Source organism: Danio rerio, chromosome 2, assembly GCF_052040795.2.
Source record: "Danio rerio strain M-AB ecotype USA chromosome 2, GRCz13ab, whole genome shotgun sequence".
Lineage (NCBI taxonomy): Eukaryota > Metazoa > Chordata > Actinopteri > Cypriniformes > Danionidae > Danio > Danio rerio.
In genome coordinates, this window is record NC_141022.1 from 14602896 (window position 1) to 14622912 (window position 20017).

General features: G+C 43.7%; 2 long non-coding RNA genes across 2 annotated transcripts in view; one reads left to right on the plus strand and one right to left on the minus strand.

Moving 5' to 3' along the window:
* LOC147846242 (uncharacterized) overlaps nucleotides 1-20017 on the plus strand; it is a 61725-nt gene that overhangs the window by 33242 nt on the left and 8466 nt on the right. The gene's annotated exons all lie outside the window — the stretch shown is intronic.
* LOC147846244 (uncharacterized) overlaps nucleotides 1-20017 on the minus strand; it is a 34846-nt gene that overhangs the window by 1579 nt on the left and 13250 nt on the right. Inside the window, exon 2 of the long non-coding RNA XR_015478314.1 lies at nucleotides 6024-6179. This is a non-coding gene — a long non-coding RNA (uncharacterized LOC147846244). The remainder of the gene's footprint in view (nucleotides 1-6023; nucleotides 6180-20017) is intronic.

A 20017-nucleotide genomic window follows, 5' to 3' on the forward strand; every position in this document is an offset into this window, starting at 1 on the left:
GCACCCGGGCTCACCGCCGCCGGTGGCCTCCGGATGACAAAGAACAGCGAACAATAATAACTTAAGCCGATATATAAAAAGAACCAGAGAAAATCACAGATTTATGCCTAACTTTCTCCTGTCAGCAGGTGGCGCTATGACTGTGTCTCAATATTGGCATGTAGATGTGTTCAGGAGAGGATTTTACTAAACCATGTGAAGTTTCAGGCTGATCAGACATTGTGGGGCTGAGTTGTAAGCCAAACTACCTTCTGCCAGCAGGCGGCGCTCTGACAGACTAAATATTGGCATGTAAATGTGTTCAGGAGAGGAATTTAACCAACCATGTGAAGTTTCAAGCAGTTCAGACATTGTGTGGCTGAGTTATAAGCCAAACTTTCTGTTGCCAGCAGGTGGCGCTATGACAGACTCAATATTATTATGTACATGTGTTCGGGAGAGGATTTTAAACAACCATGTAAAGTTTCAGGCAGATCAGACATTGTGGGGCTGATTTGTAAGCCAAACTACTATCTGCCAGCAGGTGGCGCTATGACAGACTCAATATTATTATGTAGATGTGTTCAGGAGAGGACTTATATCAACCATGTGAAGTTTCAGGCAGGTCGGACATTGTGTGGTTGTGTTATAAGGACTTCCTGTTCCATGGCGAAGCGTTGAGGTTTGTCATGCCGCCATGGACACGCCCCTCTGTGAAAACTCTAGATCTTTACAATATATCATCGCTATAACTTTCAGATAACACCACCCAGTTTTGGTGCTGATACGATAAAATTTGTAGGAGGAGTTTGTTACTCCGTAAATCATGTAATTTCCTGTGGCCAGCAGGTGGCGCTATAACTGTATCTGGATATTGGCATGTAAACGTGTTCTGGTATGGACTCTTATTAAACATGTGAATTTTGAGGCAGATTGGATAATGCATGCCTGAGATATAATGATTTCCGGTTTTGTGGCGAATCATCAAAGTTTGCGAGGCCGCCACAGACACGCCCATCGACAAAAACTCTAAAGCTTCGCAATTTAACATCGCCAAGGCCTTTTGATGACAAAACCCAATTTTGGTGTCGATCGGATAAAATCCCTAGGAGGAGTTCGTTAAGATACAACGCCTGGAAATGGCAAAAATGCCACTTATTTGCCGCAGGAAGTTAAAAATATCCGACTTCCTGTTGGGTTTGAGTTATGGCTCCAAGAGACTTTTTTGTATGTTTTGGCGTGTTTGAGGTGTGTGTCAATTTTCGTGCATGTGTGTGATTCGTAGATCAGGGGCTCGTCCGTTTAATTATTATAGGTGGCGCTGTCGAGTCATTTTGCCACGCCCACTTCAATATTGTTATGGGGATGTGTTCAAGAGAGGACTTTTATCAACTATGTGAAGTTTCAGGCAGATCGGACTTTGTGTGGTTGAGTTATAAGGACTTCCTGTTCCATGGCGAAGCGTTGAGGTTTGTCATGCCGCCACGGACACGCCCCTCTCCGAAAACTCTAGATCTTCACAATATATCATTGCTAGAGCTTTCAGATAACACAACCCAAATTTGGTGCTGATTCGAAAAAATTTGTGGGAGGAGTTTGTTACGATGTAAAACATGTCATTTCCTGTGGCCAGCAGGTGGCGCTATAACTGTATCTGGATATTGGCATGTAAACGTGTTCAGGTCAGGACTCTTATCAAACGTGTGAATTTTGAGGCAGATCGGATAATGCATGCCTGAGTTATAACGACTTCCTGTTTTGTGGCGAATTGTCAAAGTTTGCGAGGCCGCCACGGACACGCCCATCGATGAAAACTCAAAAGCTTCGCAATTTAACATCGCCAAGGCCTTTAGATGACAAAACCCAATTTTGTTGTCGATCGGCTAAAATCCCTAGGAGGAGTTCGTTAAAGTACAACGCCTGGAAATGGCAAAAACGCCACTTTTTCGCCGCAGGAAGTTAAAAATATCCGACTTCCTGTTGGGTTTGAGATATGGCTCCAAGAGACTTTTTCGTATGTTTTGGCATGTTTGAGGTGTGTGCCAATTTTCGTGCATGTGCGTGATTCGTGGATCGGGGGCTTGTCCGGTTAATTTTTCTAGGTGGCGCTGTCGAGTCATTTTGCCACGCCCATTTCCAAAACCCATAACAAACGTAAATTTTCGCCACTTCTGAGGTGTGTGCAAAGTTTCGTGAGTTTTTGGGCATGCTAAGGCCCTCAAAATCGCGATTCATTCCGGAAAAGAATAATAATTAAAGCTGCAAGCAGCGATGAAAGGGACCTCGCACCCGGGCTCACCGCCGCCCGGTGGCCTCAGGATGACAGAGAACAGCGAACAGTAATAATTTAAGCCGATATATTTTAAAAATCGGAGAAAATCACCGATTTATGCCAAACCTCCTCCTCTCAGCAGGTGGCGCTATGACTGTGACTCAAGATTGGCATGTAGATGTCACCAGGAGAGGAATCTTATCAACCATGTGAAGTTTCAGGCAGATCGAACATTGTTTAGCTGAGTTTTAAGCCAAACTGCCTTTTGTCAGCAGGTGGCGCTACGACAGACTCAATGTTGTTATGTAGATGTTTTCAGGAGAGGAGTTTTATCAACCATGTGAACTTTCAGGCAGATCGGACTTTGTGTGGTTATGTTATAATGCAAACTACCATCTGCCAGCAGGTGGCGCTATAACTGTGACTTAAGATTGGCATGTAGATACCTTCAGTAATGGAATTTAATCAACCATGTGAAGTTTCAGGCAGATTGGATGTTGTTTGGCTGAGTTATAAGCCTATCTACCTTCTGCCAGCAGGTGGCGTTATGACTGACTCATTACTGTTTTGGGGATGTGTTCAGAAGAGGACTTTTATGAGCCATGTGAAGTTTCAGGCTGATCTGACTTTGTGTGGTTGAGATATAAGGACTTCCTGTTCCACGGCGAAGTGTTGAGGTTTGTCAAGCCGCCACGGACACGCCCCTCTGCAAAAACTCTAGATCTTCTCAATATATCATCACTTAAGCTTTCAGATAACAACCAACCAAACTTAGTGCTGATACAAAAAAAATAGTGGGAGGAGTTTATTACTCTGTAAATCATGACATTTCATATGGCCAGCAAGTGGCGCTATAACTGTATCTGGATATTGGCATGTAAACGTGTTCTGGTCTGGACTCTTATTAAACATGTGAATTTTGAGGCAGATCGGATAATGCATGCCTGAGTTATAATGACTTTCGGTTTTGTGGCGAATCGTCAAAGTTTGCGGGGCCGCCACGGACACGCCCATCGACAAAAACTATAAAGCTCCGCAATTTAACATCGCCAAGGCCTTTAGATGACAAAACCCAATTTTGGTGTCGATAGCATAAAATCCCTAGGAGGAGTTCGTTAAGATACAACGCCTGGAAATGGCAAAAATGCCACTTATTTGCAGCAGGAAGTTAAAAATATCCGACTTCCTGTTAGGTTTGAGATATGGCTCCAAGAGACTTTTTCGTATGTTTTGCCATGTTTGAGGTGTGTGCCAATTTTCGCGCATGTGCGTGATTCGTAGCTTGGGGGCTCGTCCGTCTAATTTTTCTAGGTGGCGCTGTCGAGTCATTTTGCCACGCCCACTTCAATATTGTTATGTGGATGTGTTCAAGAGATGACGTTTATCAACCATGTGAAGTTTCAGGCAGATCAGACATTGTGTGGTTGAGTTATAAGAAATTCCTGTTCCATGGCGAAGCGTTGAGGTTTGTCATGCCACTACAGACACGCCCTTCAACAAAAACTCTAGATCTTCACAATATATCATCGCTAGAGCTTTTTGATAACGCCACCCAATTTTGGTGCTGATACGGTAAAATTTGTGGGAGGAGTTTGTTACTCTGTAAATCATGTCATTTCCTGTGGCCAGCAGGTGGCGCCATAACTGTATCTGGATATTGGCATATAAACGTGTTCTGGTCTGGACTCTTATTAAACGTGTGAATTTTGAGGGAGATCGGATAATGCATGCCCGAGTTATAACGACTTCCTGTTTTGTGGCGAATCGTCAAAGTTTGCGAGGTCGCCAGGGACACGCCCATCGACGAAAACTCTAAAGCTTCGCAATTTAACATCGCCAAGGCCTTTAGATGACAAAACCCAATTTTGGTGTCGATCGGATAAAATCCCTAGGAGGAGTTCGTTAAAATACAACGCCTGGAAATGGCAAAAACGCCACTTTTTCGCCGCAGGAAGGTAAAAATATCTGACTTCCTGTTGGGTTTGAGATATGGCTCCAAGAGACTTTTTCGTATGTTTTGGTGTGTTTGAGGTGTGTGCCAATTTTCGTGCATGTGCGTGATTCGTGGATCGGGGGCTCGTCTGTTTAATTTTTCTAGGTGGCGCTGTCGAGTCATTTTGCCACGCCCACTTCCAAAGCCCATAACAAACGTAAATTTTCGCCACTTCTGAGGCGTGTGCAAAGTTGCGTGAGTTTTCGGGCATGTTTAGCCCCTCAAAACCGCGATTCATTCCGCGGAAGAAGAAGAAGAAGAAGAATAATAAACGGAGCAATTCCAATAGGGCCTACGCACCGTTTCGGTGCTCGGTCCCTAATAATAAACGGAGCAATTCCAATAGGGCCTTGCACCGTTCGGTGCTCGGTCCCTAATAAACGGAGCAATTCCAATAGGGCCTTGCACCGTTCGGTGCTCGGTCCCTAATAATAATAATAAAAAACGGAGCAATTCCAATAGGGCCTACGCACCGTTTCGGTGCTCGGTCCCTAATAAACGGAGCAATTCCAATAGGGCCTTGCACCGTTCGGTGCTCGGTCCCTAATAAACGGAGCAATTCCAATAGGGCCTACGCACCGTTTCGGTGCTCGGTCCCTAATTAAAGCTGCAAGCAGCGATGATAGGGACCTCGCACCCGGGCTCACCGCCGCCCGGTGACCTTACGATGACAAAGAACAGCGAACAATAATAATTTAAGCCAATATATTTTAAAAAATCTAAGAAAATCACATATTTATGCCAAACTTCCTCCTGTCAGCAGGTGGCGCTATGACTGTGACTCAAGATTGGCATGTAGATGTCTTCCGGAGAGGAATCACATGGGACATTGTGTGGCTGAGTTATCAGCCAAACTACCTTCTGCCAGCAGGTGGCGTTATGACTGACTCAATAATGTTATGTGGATGTGTTCAGGAGCGGACTTTTATCAACCATGTGAAGTTTCAGGCAGATCAGAGATTGTGTGGAGATTGTGTTATAAGACAAACTACATTCTGCCAGCAGGTGGCGCTATGAAAGACTTAATATTATTATGTAGATGTGTTTAGGAGAGGACTTTCATCAACCATGTGACATTTTAGGCAGATCGGACATTGTGTGGCCGAGTTACAAGCCAAAATTCCTTCTGCCAGCAGGTGGCGCTATGACTGACTCAATGTTGTTAAGTGGATGTGTTCAGGAGAGGACCTTTATCAATCATGTGAAGTTTCAGGCAGATCAGACATTGTGTGGTTGAGTTATAAGGACTTCCTGTTCCATGGAAAAGCGTTGAGGTTTGTCATGCCGCCACAGACACGCCCCTCTGCAAAAACTCTAGATCTTCACCATATATCATCGCTAGAGCTTTCAGATGACACCACTCTATTTTGGTGCTGATACGGGAAAGTTTGTGGGAGGAGTTTGTTACAGTGTGAAACATGTCATTTCCTGTGGCCAGCAGGTGGCGCTATAACTGTAACTGGATATCGGCACGTAAACCTGATCAGGTCAGGACTGTTATTAAATGTGTGAATTTTGAGGCAGATCGAATATTGCATGCCAGAGTTATAAAGACTTCCTGTTTTGTGGCGAATCATCAAAGTTTGCGAGGCCGCCATGGACACGCCCATCGATGAAAGCTCTAAAGCTTCGCAATTTAACATCACCAAGGCTTTAAGATGACAAAACCCAATTTTGGTGTTTATCAGATAAAATCCCTAGGAGGAGTTCGTTAAAATACAACGGCTTAAATTGGCAAAAACGCCAATTTTTCGCCACAGCAAGTTAAAAATATCTGACTTCCTGTTGGGTTTGAGATATGGCTCCAAGAGACTTTTTCGTATGTTTTGGCGTGTTTGAGGTGTGTGCCAATTTTTGTGCATGTGCGTGATTTGTAGATCGGGGGCTCGTCCGTTTAATTTTTCTAGGTGGCGCTGTCGAGTCATTTTGCCACGCCTACTTCAATATTGTTATGTGGATGTGTTCAAGAGATGACGTTTATAAACCATATGAAGTTTCAGGCAGATCGGACATTGTGTGGTTGTGTTATAAGGACTTCCTGTTCCATGGCGAAGCGTTGAGGTTTGTCATACCGCCACGGACACACCCCTCTGCGAAACTCTAGATCTTCACAATATAACATCACTAGAGCTTTTAGATAACACCACTCAATTTTGGTGCTGATACGATAAAATTTGTGGGAGGAGTTTATAACTCCGTAAATCATGTCATTTCCTGTGGCCAGCAGGTGGCGCTGTAACTGTATCTGGATATTGGCATGTAAACGTGTTCAGGTCAGGACGCTTATCAAGCGTGTGAATTTTGAGACAGATCGGATAATGCATGCCTGAGTTATAACGACTTCCTGTTTTGTGGCGAATCGTCAAAGTTTGCGAGGCTGCCACGGACACGCCCATTGACGAAAACTCTAAAACTTCGCAATTTAACATTTGCCAAGGCCTTTAGATGACAAAACCTAATTTTGGTGTCGATCGGATAAAATCCCTAGGAGGAGTTCGTTAAAGTACAACGCCTGGAAATGGCAAAAACGCCACTTTTTCGCCGCAGGAAGTTAAAAATATCCGACTTCCTGTTGGGTTTGAGATATGGCTCCAAGAGACTTTTTCGTATGTTTTCGTGTGTTTGAGATGTGTGCCAATTTTCGTGCATGTGCGTGATTCGTAGATCGGGGGCTCGTCCGTTTAATTTTTCTAGGTGGCGCTGTCGAGTCATTTTGCAACGCCCACTTCCGAAGCCCATAACAAACGTAAATTTTCGTCACTTCTGAGGCGTGTGCAAAGTTGCGTGAGTTTTCGGGCATGTTTAGCCCCTCAAAACCGCGATTCATTCCGCGGAAGAAGAAGAAGAATAATAATTAAAGCTGCAAGCAGCGATGATAGGGACCTCGCACCCGGGCTCACCGCCGCCCGGTGGCCTCAGGATGATGGAGAACAGCGAACAAAAATAATTTAAGCCGATATATATATAAAAAACCTGAGAAAATCACAGATTTATGCCAAACTTCCTCCTGTCAGCAGATTGCGCTAAGACTGTGAGTCAAGATTGGCATGTAGATGCCTTCAATAAAGGAATCTTATCAACCGTGTAAATTTTCAGGCAGATCGAATATTGTTTAACTTAGTTATAAGCCAAACTTCTGGTTGCCAGCAGGTGGCACTATGACTGTCAATCAATATTGACATTTAAATGTCTTCAGAAGAGGAATTTATTCAACCATGTGTAGTTTCATGCAGATAAGACATTGTGTGGCTGAGTTATAAGCCAAAATTCCTTCTGTCAGCAGGTGGCGCTATGACTGTGACTCAATATTGGCATCTAGTTGTGTTCCGGAGAGGAATTTATTCAACCATGTGAAGTTTCAGGCAGATCGGACATTGTGTGGTTGAGTTATAAGGACTTCCTGGTCAATGGCGAAGCGTTGAGGTTTGTCATGCCACTACGGACACACCCCTCAGCGAAAACTCTAAATCTTCGCAATTTAACATCACCAAGGCCTTTAAATGACAAAACCAAATTTTGGTGTTGATCGGATAAAATCCCTAGGAGGAGTTCGTTAAAATACAACACCTGGAAATGGCAAAAATGCCTCTTTTTTTCAGCAGGAAGTTAAAAATATCCGACTTCCTGTTGAGTTTGAGATATGGCACCAAGAGACTTTTTCGTATGTTTCGGCATGTTTGAGGTGTTTGCCAATTTTCGTGCATGTGAGTGATTCGTACATCAGGGGCTCGTCCGATTAATTTTTGTAGGTGGCGCTGTCGAGTCTATTTGCCACGCCCACTTCAATATTGTTATGTAGATGTGTTCAGAAGAGGACTTTTATCAACCATGTGAAGTTTCAGGCAGATCGGACATTGTGTGGTTGAGTTATAAAGCCTTCCTGTTCCATGGCGAAGCGTTGAGGTTTGTCATGCCGCCACGGACACGCCCCTCTGCAAAAACTCTAGATCTTCACAATATAACATCGCTAGAGCTTTCAGATAACACTACCCAATTTTGGTGCTGATACGATAAAATTTGTGGGAGGAGTTTGTTACTCTGTAAAACATGTAATTTCCTGTGGCCAGTTGGTGGCGCTATAACTGTATCTGGATATTGGCATGTAAACGTGTTCAGGTCAGGACTCTTATCAAACGTGTGAATTTTGAGGCAGATCGGATAATGCATGTCTTAGTTATAATGACTTCCTGTTTTGTGGCGAATCGTCAAAGTTTGCGAGGCCGCCACGGACACGCCCATCGACGAAAACTCTAAAGCTTCGCAATTTAACATCGCCAAGGCCTTTAGATGACAAAACCCAATTCTGGTGTCGATCGGATAAAATCCCTAGGAGGAGTTCGTTAAAATACAACGCCTGGAAATGGCAAAAACGCCACTTTTTCACTACAGGAAGTCAAAAATATCCGACTTCCTGTTGGGTTTGAGATATGGCTCCAAGAGACTTTTTCGTCTGTTTTGGCATGTTTGAGGTGTGTGCCAATTTTCGTGCATGTGCGTGATTCGTGGATCGGGGGCTCGTCCATTTCATTTTTCTAGGTGGCGCTGTCGAGTCATTTTGCCACGCCCACTTCCGAAGCCCATAACAAACGTAAATTTTCGCCACTTCTGAGGTGTGTGCAAAGTTGCGTGAGTTTTCGGGCATGTTTAGCCCCTCTAAATCGCGATTCATTGGAGAGAAGAATAATAATAATAATTAAAGCTGCAAGCAGCGATGATAGGGACCTCGCACCCAGGCTCACCGCCGCCCGGTAGCGCCATGATGACAGAGAACAGTGAACAATATTAATTTAAGCCGATATATATAAAGAACCAGAGAAAATCACAGATTTATGCCAAACTTCCTCCTGTCAGCATGTGGCGCTATGACTGTGACTAAATATTGTCATGTAGATGTCTTCAGAACAGTAATTTAATCAATCATGTGAAGTTTCAGGCAGATCGGACATTGTGTGGCTGAGTTATAAGTAATTTCCTTTTGCCAGCAGGTGGCGCTATGACTGTGTCTTAAGATTGGCATGTAGATGTCTTTAAGAGAGGCAACTCATCTAACCTGTGAAATTTCAGGTTGATCGGACATTGTTAGGCTGAGTTATAAGCCAAACGACCTTCTGTCAGCAGGTGGCGCTATGACTGTCTCAATATTGGTATGTTGATGTGTTCAGGAAAGGACTTTTATCCAGCATGTGAAGATTAAGGCTGATCAGACATTTTGTGGTTAAGTTATAAGCCAAAATTCCTTCTGTCACTAGGTGGCGCTATGACTGTCTCAATATTGGCATGTTGATATCATCAGAAGAGGATTTTAATCAACCATGTGAAGTTTCAGGCAGATCAGATATTGTAGGGCTGAGTTATAAGCCAAAATACCTTCTGCCAGCAGGTGGCGCTATGACTGACTCAATATTGGCATGTATATGTGTTAAGGAGAGGACTTTTATTAATCATGTGAAGTTTCAGGCAGATCGGACATTGTGTGGTTGAGTTATAAGTACTTCCTTTACCATGGCGAAGCGTTGAGGTTTGTCATGCCGCCACGGACACGCCCCTCTGCGAAAACTCTAGATCTTCACAATATATCATCGCTAAAGCTTTCAGATGACACTACCCAATTTTGGTGCTGATACAATAAAATTCGTGAAAGGAGTTCGTTACAGTGTAAAATATGACATTTCCTGTGGCCAGCAGGTGGCGCTATAACTGTATCTGGATATCGGCATGTAAACGTGTTCTGGTCTGGACTTATATTAAACATGTGGATTTTGAGGCAGATCTGATAACGCATGCCTGAGTTATAATGACTTCCTGTTTTGTGGCGAATCGTCAAAGTTTGCGAGGCCGCCACGGACACGCCCATCGACAAAACCTCTAAAGCTTCGCAATTTAACATCGCCAAGGCCTTTAGATGACAAAACCCAATTTTGGTGTCGATCGGATAAAATCCCTAGGAGGAGTTCGTTAAGATACAAAGCCTGGAAATGGCAAAAATGCCAGTTATTTGCCGCAGGAAGTGAAAAATATCCGACTTCCTGTTGGGTTTGAGATATGGCTCTAAGAGACTTTTTCGTATGTTTTGGCGTGTTTGAGGTGTGTGCCAATTTTCGTGCATGTGCGTGATTCGTAGATCAGGGGCTCGTCCGTTTAATTTTGATAGGTGGCGCTGTCGAGTCATTTTGCCATGCCCACTTCAATATTGTTATGGGGATGTGTTCAAGAGATAACGTTTATCAACCATGTGAAGTTTCAGGCAGATTGTACATTGTGTGGTTGAGTTATAAGGACTTCCTGTACCATGGCGAAGCGTTGAGGTTTGTCATGCCGCCATGGACACGCCCCTCTGCGAAAACTCTAGATCTTCACAATATATCATCGCTAGAGCTTTCAGATAACACCACCCAATTTTGGTGCTGATACAATAAAATTTGTGGGAGGAGTTTGTTACAGTGTAAAACATGTCATTTCCTGTGCCCAGCAGGTGGCGCTATACCTGTATCTGGATATTGGCATGTAAACGTGTTCAGGTCAGGACTCTTATCAAGCGTGTGAATTTTGAGGCAGATCGGGTAATGCATGCCCGAGTTATAATGACTTCCTGTTTTGTGGCGAATCGTCAAAGTTTGCGAGGCCACCACGGACACGCCCATCGACGAAAACTCTAAAGCTTCGCAATTTAACATCGCCAAGGCCTTTAGATGACAAAACCCAATTTTGGTGTCAATCGGATAAAATCCCTAAGAGGAGTTCGTTAAAATACAACGCCTGGAAATGGCAAAAACCCCAGTTTTTCGCCGCAGGAAGTTAAAAATATCCGACTTCCTGTTGGGTTTGAGATATGGCTCCAAGAGACTTTTTCGTATGTTTTGGCATGTTTGAGGTGTGTGCCACTTTTCGTGCATGTGCGTGATTCGTGGATCGGGGGCTTGTCCGTTTAATTTTTCTAGGTGGCGCTGTCGAGTCATTTTGCCACGCCCACTTCCGAGACCCATATCAACCTGCTATTTACACCGGGTTTGGTGTGTGTGCAAATTTTCATGAGTTTTCAGGCATGTTTAGACCCTCAAAAGTGCCCCGGTAGGGGGCGGAATAATAATAATAATAATAATTAAAGCTGCAAGCAGCGATGTTAGGGACCTCGCACCCGGGCTCACCGCCGCCCGGTGGCCTCAGGATGACAGAGAACAGCGAACAACATTAATTTAAGCCGATATATATAAATAACCAGAGAAATCACAGATTTATGCCGAACTTCCTCCTGTCAGCAGGTGGCGCTATAACTGTGACTAAAAATTGTTATGTAGATGCCTTCAGTAGAAGAGTCTTATCAACCGTGTGAATTTTCAGGCAGATCGGACGTTGTTTGGCTGAGTTATAAGCCAAACTACAATCTGCCAGCAGGTGGCGCTATGACAGACTCATTATTATTATGTAGATGTGTTTAGGAGAGGACTTTTATCCACAATGTAAAGTTTCAGGCAGATCAGACATTGTGTGGTTAAGTTATAAGGCAAAATTCCTTCTGTCAGCAGGTGGCGCTATGACTGTGACTCAATATTAGCATTTAGATGTCTTCAGGAGATGAATTTAATCAACCATGTGAAGTTTCAGGCTGATCGGACATTGTGTGGTTAAGTTATAAGGACTTCCTGTTCCATGGCGAAGCGTTGAGGTTTGTCATGCCGCCACGGACACCCCCCTCTGCGAAAACTCTAGATCTTCACAATATATCATCGCTTGAGCATTTAGATAACAACCAACCAAATTTAGTGCTGATACGAAAAAATTAGTGGGAGGAGTTTATTACTCTGTAAATCATGACATTTCCTGTGGCCAGCAGGTGGCGCTATACCTGTATCTGGATATCGGCATGTAAACATGTTCTGGTCATGACTGTTATCAGAGGTGTGAATTTTGAGGCAGATCGGATAATGCATGCCTGAGTTATAATGACTTCCTGTTTTGTGGCGAATCGTCAAAGTTTGCGAGGCCGCCACGGACACGCCCATCGACGAAAACTCTAAAGCTTCGCAATTTAACATCGCCAAGGCCTTTAGATGACAAAACCCAATTTTGGTGTCGATCGGATAAAATCCCTAGGAGGAGTTCGTTAAAATACAACGCCTGGAAATGCCAAAAACGCCACTTTTTCGCAGCAGGAAGTCAAAAATATCCGACTTCCTGTTGGGTTTGAGATATGGCTCCAAGAGACTTTTTCGTATGTTTTGGCATGTTTGAGGTGTGTGCCAATTTTCGTGCATGTGCGTGATTCGTAGATCAGGGGCTCGTCCGTTTAATTTTTATAGGTGGCGCTGTCGAGTCATTTTGCCACGCCCACTTCAATATTGTTATGAGGATGTGTTCAAGGGAGGACTTTTATCAAACATGTGAAGTTTCAGGCTGATCGGACATTGTGTGGCTGAGTTATAAGGACTTCCTTTTCCATGGCGAAGCGTTGAGGTTTATCATGCCGCCACGGACACGCCCCTCTGCGAAAACTCTAGATCTTCACAATATATCATCGCTAGAGCTTTCAGATAACACAACCAAAATTTGGTGCTCATACGAAAAAATTTGTAGGAGGAGTTTGTAACTCTGTAAAACATGTCATTTCCTGTGGCCAGCAGGTGGCGCTATAACTGTATCTGGATATCAGCATGTAAACGTGTTCAGGTCAGGACTCTTATCAAACGTGTGAAAGTTGAAGCAGATCGGATAATGCATGCCTGAGTTATAATGACTTCCTGTTTTGTGGCGATTCATCAAAGTTTGCGAGGCCGCCACGGACACGCCCATCGACGAAAACTCTAAAGCTTCGCAATTTAACATCGCCAAGGCCTTTAGATGACAAAACCCAATTTTGGTGTCAATGGGATAAAATCCCTAGGAGGAGTTCGTTAAAATACAACGCCTGGAAATGGCAAAAATGCCACTTTTTCACCGCAGGAAGTTAAAAATATCCGACTTCCTGTTGGGTTTGAGATATGGCTCCAAGAGACTTTTTCGTATGTTTTGGCATGTTTGAGGTGTGTGCCAATTTTCGTGCATGTGCGTGATTCGTGGATCGGGGGCTTGTCAGTTTAATTTTTCTAGGTGGCGCTGTCGAGTCATTTTGCCACGCCCACTTCCGAGACCTGTAACAAACGTAAATTTTCGCCACTTCTGAGGCGTGTGCAAAGTTGCGTGAGTTTTCGGGCATGTTTAGCCCCTCTAAATCGCGATTCATTCCGGAAAAGAATAATAATAATAATAATAATAAACGGAGCAATTCCAATAGGGCCTTGCACCGTTCGGTGCTCGGTCCCTAATTAAAGCTGCAAGCAGCGATGATAGGGACCTCGCACCCGGGCTCACCGCCGCCCGGTGACCTTACGATGACAGAGAACAGCGAACAATAATAATTTAAGCCAATATATAAAAAAAGATCTAAGAAAATCACAGATTTATGCCAAACTTCCTCCTGTCAGCAGGTGGCGCTATAACTGTGACTTAAGATTGGCATGTAAATGTCTTCCGGAGAAGAATGTTATCAACCATGTGAAGTTTCAGGCACATGGGACATTGTGTGGCTGAGTTATAAGCCAAACTACCTTCTGCCAGCAGGTGGCGTTATGACTGACTCAATATTGTTATGTGGATGTGTTCAGGAGCAGACTTTTATCAACCATGTGAAGTTTCAGGCAGATCAGAGATTGTGTGGAGATTGTGTTTTAAGACAAACTACATTCTGCCAGCAGGTGGCGCTATGAAAGACTCAATATTATTATGTAGATGTGTTTAGGAGAGGACTTTCATCAATCATGTGAAGTTTCAGGCAGATTGGACATTGTGTGGCCGAGTTACAAGCCAAAATTTCTTCTGACAGCAGGTGGCGCTATGACTGACTCAATATTGTTATGTGGATGTGTTCAGGAGAGGACTTTTATCAATCATGTGAAGTTTCAGGCAGATTGGACATTGTGTGGCCGAGTTACAAGCCAAACTACCTTCTGCCAGCAGGTGGCGCTATGACTGACTCAATATTTTTATGTGGATGTGTTCAGGAGAGGACTTTTATCAATCATGTGAAGTTTCAGGCAGATCAGACATTGTGTGGTTGAGTTATAAGAAATTCCTGTTCCATGGCGAAGCGTTGAGGTTTGTCATGCCACCACAGACACGCCCTTCTGCAAAAACTCTAGATCTTCACAATATATCATCGCTAGAGCTTTCAGATTACACCACTCTATTTTGGTGCTGATACGGGAAAGTTTGTGGAAGGAGTTTGTTACAGTGTCAAACATGTAATTTCCTGTGGCCAGCAGGTGGCGCTATAACTGTAACTAGATATCGGCACGTAAACCTGATCAGGTCAGGACTGTTATTAAATGTGTGAATTTTGAGGCAGATCGAATATTGCATGCCAGTTATAAAGACTTCCTGTTTTGTGGCGAATCATCAAAGTTTGCGAGGCCGCCACGGATACGCCCATCGATGAAAACTCTAAAGCTTCGCAATTTAACATCACCAAGGCTTTAAGATGACAAAACCCAATTTTGGTGTTTATCAGATAAAATCCCTAGGAGGAGTTCGTTAAAATACAACGCCTGAAAATGGCAAAAGCGCCACTTTTTCGCCACAGGAAGTTAAAAATATCCGACTTCCTGTTGGGTTTGAGATATGGCTCCAAGAGACTTTTTCGTATGTTTTGCCATGTTTGAGGTGTGTGCCAATTTTTGTGCATGTGCGTGATTCGTAGATCGGGGGCTCGTCCGTTTAATTTTTCTAGGTGGCGCTGTCGAGTCATTTTGCCACGCCCACTTCAATATTGTTATGTGGATGTGTTCAAGAGATGATGTTTATCAACCATGTGAAGTTTCAGGCAGATCGGACATTGTGTGGTTGTGTTATAAGGACTTCCTGTTCCATGGCGAAGCGTTGAGGTTTGTCATGCCACCACAGACACGCCCCTCTGCAAAAACTCTAGATCTTCACAATATATCATCGCTAGAGCTTTCAGATGACTCCACTCTATTTTGGTGCTGATACGGAAAAGTTTGTGGTAGGAGATTGTTACAGTGTCAAACATGTCATTTCCTGTGGCCAGCAGGTGGCGCTGTAACTGTATCTGGATATCGGCATGTAAACGTGTTCAGGTCAGGACTTTTATTAAATGTGTGAATTTTGAGGCAGATCTGATAATGCATGCCTGAGTTATAACGACTTCCTGTTTTGTGGCGAATCGTCAAAGTTTGCGAGGCCGCCACGGACACGCCCATCGACGAAAACTCTAAAGCTTCGCAATTTAACATCGCCAAGGCCTTTAGATGACAAAACCCAATTTTGGTGTCGATCGGATAAAATCCCTAGGAGGAGTTCATTAAAATACAACGCCTGGAAATGGCAAAAACGCCACTTTTTCGCCGCAGGAAGTTAAAAATATCCAACTTCCTGTTGGGTTTGAGATATGGCTCCAAGAGACTTTTTCGTATGTTTTGGTGTGTTTGAGGTGTGTGCCAATTTTCGTGCATGTGCGTGATTTGTGGATCGGGGGCTCGTCCGTTTAATTTTTCTAGGTGGCGCTGTCGAGTCATTTTGCCACGCCTACTTCCAAAGCCCATAACAAACGTAAATTTTCGCCACTTCTGAGGCGTGTGCAAAGTTGCGTGAGTTTTCGGGCATGTTTAGCCCCTCAAAACCGCGATTCATTCCGCGGAAGAAGAAGAAGAAGAAGAAGAAGAAGAATAATAATTAAAGCTGCAAGCAGCGATGATAGGGACCTCGCACCCGGGCTCACCGCCGCCCGGTGGCCTTAGGATGACAGAAAACAGCGAACAATAATAATTTAAGCCGATATATATAAAGAACCTGAGAAAAATCTCTCATTTATGCCAAACTTCCTCTTATCAGCAGGTGGCGCTATAACTGTGACTCAAGATTGGCATGTAGATGCTTTCAATATTGGAATCTTATCAACCATGTGAAGTTTCAGGCAGATCAGACATTGTGTGGTTGAGTTATAAGGACTTCCTGTTCCATGGCGAAGCGTTGAGGTTTGTCATGCCGCCACGGACACGCCTCTCTGCGAAAACTCTAGATCTTGACAATATATCATCACTTGAGCTTTCAGATAACAACCAACCAAATTTGGTGCTGATATGAAAAAATTTGTGGGAGGAGTTTATTACTCTGTAAATCATGACATTTCCTGTGGCCAGCAGGTGGCGCTATAACTGTATCTGGATATTGGCATGTAAACGTGTTCTGGTCTGGACACTTATTAAACATGTGAATTTTGAGGCAGATTGGATAATGCATGCCTGAGTTATAATGACTTCTGGTTTTGTGGCGAATCGTCAAAGTTTGCGGGGCCGCCACGGACACGCCCATCGAAAAAAACTATAAAGCTTCGCAATTTAACATCGCCAAGGCCTTTAGATGACAAAACCCAATTTTGGTGTCGATAGCATAAAATCCCTAGGAGGAGTTCGTTAAGATACAACGCCTGGAAATGGCAAAAATGACACTTATTTGCAGCAGGAAGTTAAAGATATCCGACTTCCTGTTGTGTTTGAGATATGGCATCAAGGGACTTTTTCGTATGTTTTGGCGTGTTTGAGGTGTGTGCCAATTTTCGTGCATGTGCATGATTCGTAGATCAGGGGCTCGTCCGTTTAATTTTTCTAGGTGGCGCTGTCGAGTCATTTTGCCATGCCCACTTCAATATTGTTATGGGGATGTGTTCAGGAGAGGACTTTTATCAACCATGTGAAGTTTCAGGCTGATCGGACATTGTGTGGCTGAGTTATAAGGACTTCCTGTTCCATGGCGAAGCGTTGAGATTTGTCATGCCGCCACGGACACGCCCCTCTGCAAAAACTCTAGATCTTCACAATATATCATCGTTAGAGCTTTAAGATGACACCACTTAAATTTGGTGCTGATACCATAAAATTTGTGGGAGGAGTTTGTTACAGTGTAAAACATGTCATTTCCTGTGGCCAGCAGGTGGCGCCATAACTATATCTGGATTTCGGCATGTAAACGTGTTCAGGTCAGGACACTTATCAAGCGTGTGAGTTTTGAGGCAGATCGGATAATGCATGCCTGAGTTATAACAACTTCCTATTTTGTGGCGAATCATCAAAGTTTGCGAGGCCGCCACGGACACGCCCATCGACGAAAACTCTAAAGCTTCGCAATTTAACATCGCCAAGGCCTTTAGATGACAAAACCCAATTTTGGTGTCGATCGGATAAAATTCCTAGGAGGAGTTCGTTAAAATACAACGCCTGAAAATGGCAAAAACGCCACTTTTTTGCCACAGGAAGTTAAAAATATCCGACTTCCTGTTGGGTTTGCGATATGGCTCCAAGAGACTTTTTCGTATGTTTTGGTGAGTTTGAGGTGAGTGCCAATTTTTGTGCATGTGCGTGATTCGTGGATCGGGGGCTTGTCCGTTTAATTTTTCTAGGTGGCGCTGTCGAGTCATTTTGCCACGCCCACTTCCGAGACCCACAATAAACGTAAATTTTCGCCACTTCTGAGGCGTGTGCAAAGTTCCGTGAGTTTTCGGGCATGTTTAGCCCCTCAAAATCGCGATTCATTCCGGAAAAGAATAATAATAATAATAATAATAAACGGAGCAATTCCAATAGGGCCTTGCACCGTTCGGTGCTCGGTCCCTAATAATAATAATAATAATAATAATAATAATAATAATAATAAAAAACGGAGCAATTCCAATAGGGCCTACGCACCGTTCGGTGCTCGGTCCCTAATAATAATAATAATAATAAACGGAGCAATTCCAATAGGGCCTACGCACCGTTTCGGTGCTCGGTCCCTAATTAAAGCTGCAAGCAGCGATGATAGGGACCTCGCACCCGGGCTCACCGCCGCCCGGTGACCTTACGATGACAGAGAACAGTGAACAATAATAATATAAGCCGATATATATATAAAAAACCTAAGAAAAATACAGATTTATGCCAAACTTCCTCCTGTCAGCAGGTGGCGCTATACCTGTGACTCAAGATTGGCATGTAGATGTCTTCAGGAGAGGAATTTAATCAACCATGTAAAGTTTCAGGCACATGGGACATTTTGTGGCTGAGTTATAAGCCAAACTACCTTTTGCCAGCAGGTGGCGCTATGACTGACTCAATATTGTTATGTGGATGTGTTCAGGAGTGGACTTTTATCAAACATGTGAAGTTTCAGGCAAATCAGAGATTGTGTGGAGAATGTGTTATAAGACAAACTACATTCTGCCAGCAGGTGGCGCTATGAAAGACTCAATATTATTATGTAGATGTGCTCAGGAGAGGACTTTTATCAACCATGTGACATTTTAGACAGATCGGACATTGTGTGGCCAAGTTACAAGCCAAACTACCTTCTGCCAGCAGATGGCGCTATTACTGACTCAATATTGTTATGTAGATGTGTTCAGGAGAGGACTTTTATCAATCATGTGAAGTTTCAGGCAGATCAGACATTGTGTGGTTCAGTTATAATAACTTCCTGTTCCATGGCGAAGCGTTGAGAATTGTCATGCCACCACAGACACGCCCCTCTGCAAAAAATCTAGATCTCCACAATATATCATCGCTAGAGCTTTCAGATGACACCACTTTACTTTGGTGCTGATACGGGAAAGTTTGTGGTAGGAGTTTGTTATAGTGTCAAACATGTCATTTCCTGTGGCCAGCAGGTGGCGCTATAACTGTAACTGGATATCGGCACGTAAACCTGTTCAGGTCAGGACTGTTATTAAATGTGTGAATTTTGAGGCAGATCTGATAATGCATGCCTGAGTTATAACGACTTCCTGTTTTGTGGCGAATCATTAACGTTTGCGAGGCTGCCACGGACACGTCCATCGACAAAAACTCTAAAGCTTCGCAATTTAACATCGCCTAGGCCTTTAGATGATAAAACCCAATTTTGGTGTCGATCGGATAAAATCCCTAGGAGGAGTTTGTTAAAATACAACGCCTGGAAATGGCAAAAAAGCCACTTTTTCGCCGCAGGAAGTTAATAATATCTAACTTCCTGTTAGGTTTGAGATATGGCTCCAAGAGACTTTTTCGTATGTTTTGGCATGTTTAAGGTGTGTGCCAATTTTCGTGCATGTGCGTGATTCGTAGCTCGGGGGCTCGTCCGTTTAATTTTTCTAGGTGGCGCTGTCGAGTCATTTTGCCACGCCCACTTCAATATTGTTATGTGGATGTGTTCAAGAGATGACGTTTATCAACCATGTGAAGTTTCAGGCAGATCGGACATTGTGTGGTTGAGTTATAAGGACTTCCTGTTCCATAGCGAAGCGTTGAGGTTTGTCATACCGCCACGGACACACCCCTCTGCGAAAACTCTAGATCTTCACAATATATCATCGCTAGAGCTTTCAGATAACACCACCCAATTTTGGTGCTGATACGAAAAAATTTGTGAGAGGAGTTTATTACTCCGTAAATCATGTCATTTCCTGTGGCCAGCAGGTGGCGCTATAACTATATCTGGATATTGGCATGTAAACGTGTTCAGGTCAGGACTCTTATTAAACGTGTGAATTTTGAGGCAGATCGGTTGATGCATGCCTGAGTTTTAACGACTTCCTGTTTTGTGGCGAATCATCAAAGTTTGCGAGGCCGCCACGGACACGCCCATCGATGAAAACTCTAAAGCTTCGCAATTTAACATCGCAACGGCCTTTAGATGACAAAACCCAATTTTGGTGTCGATCGGATAAAATCCCTAGGAGGAGTTTGTTAAAATACAACGCCTGGAAATGGCAAAAA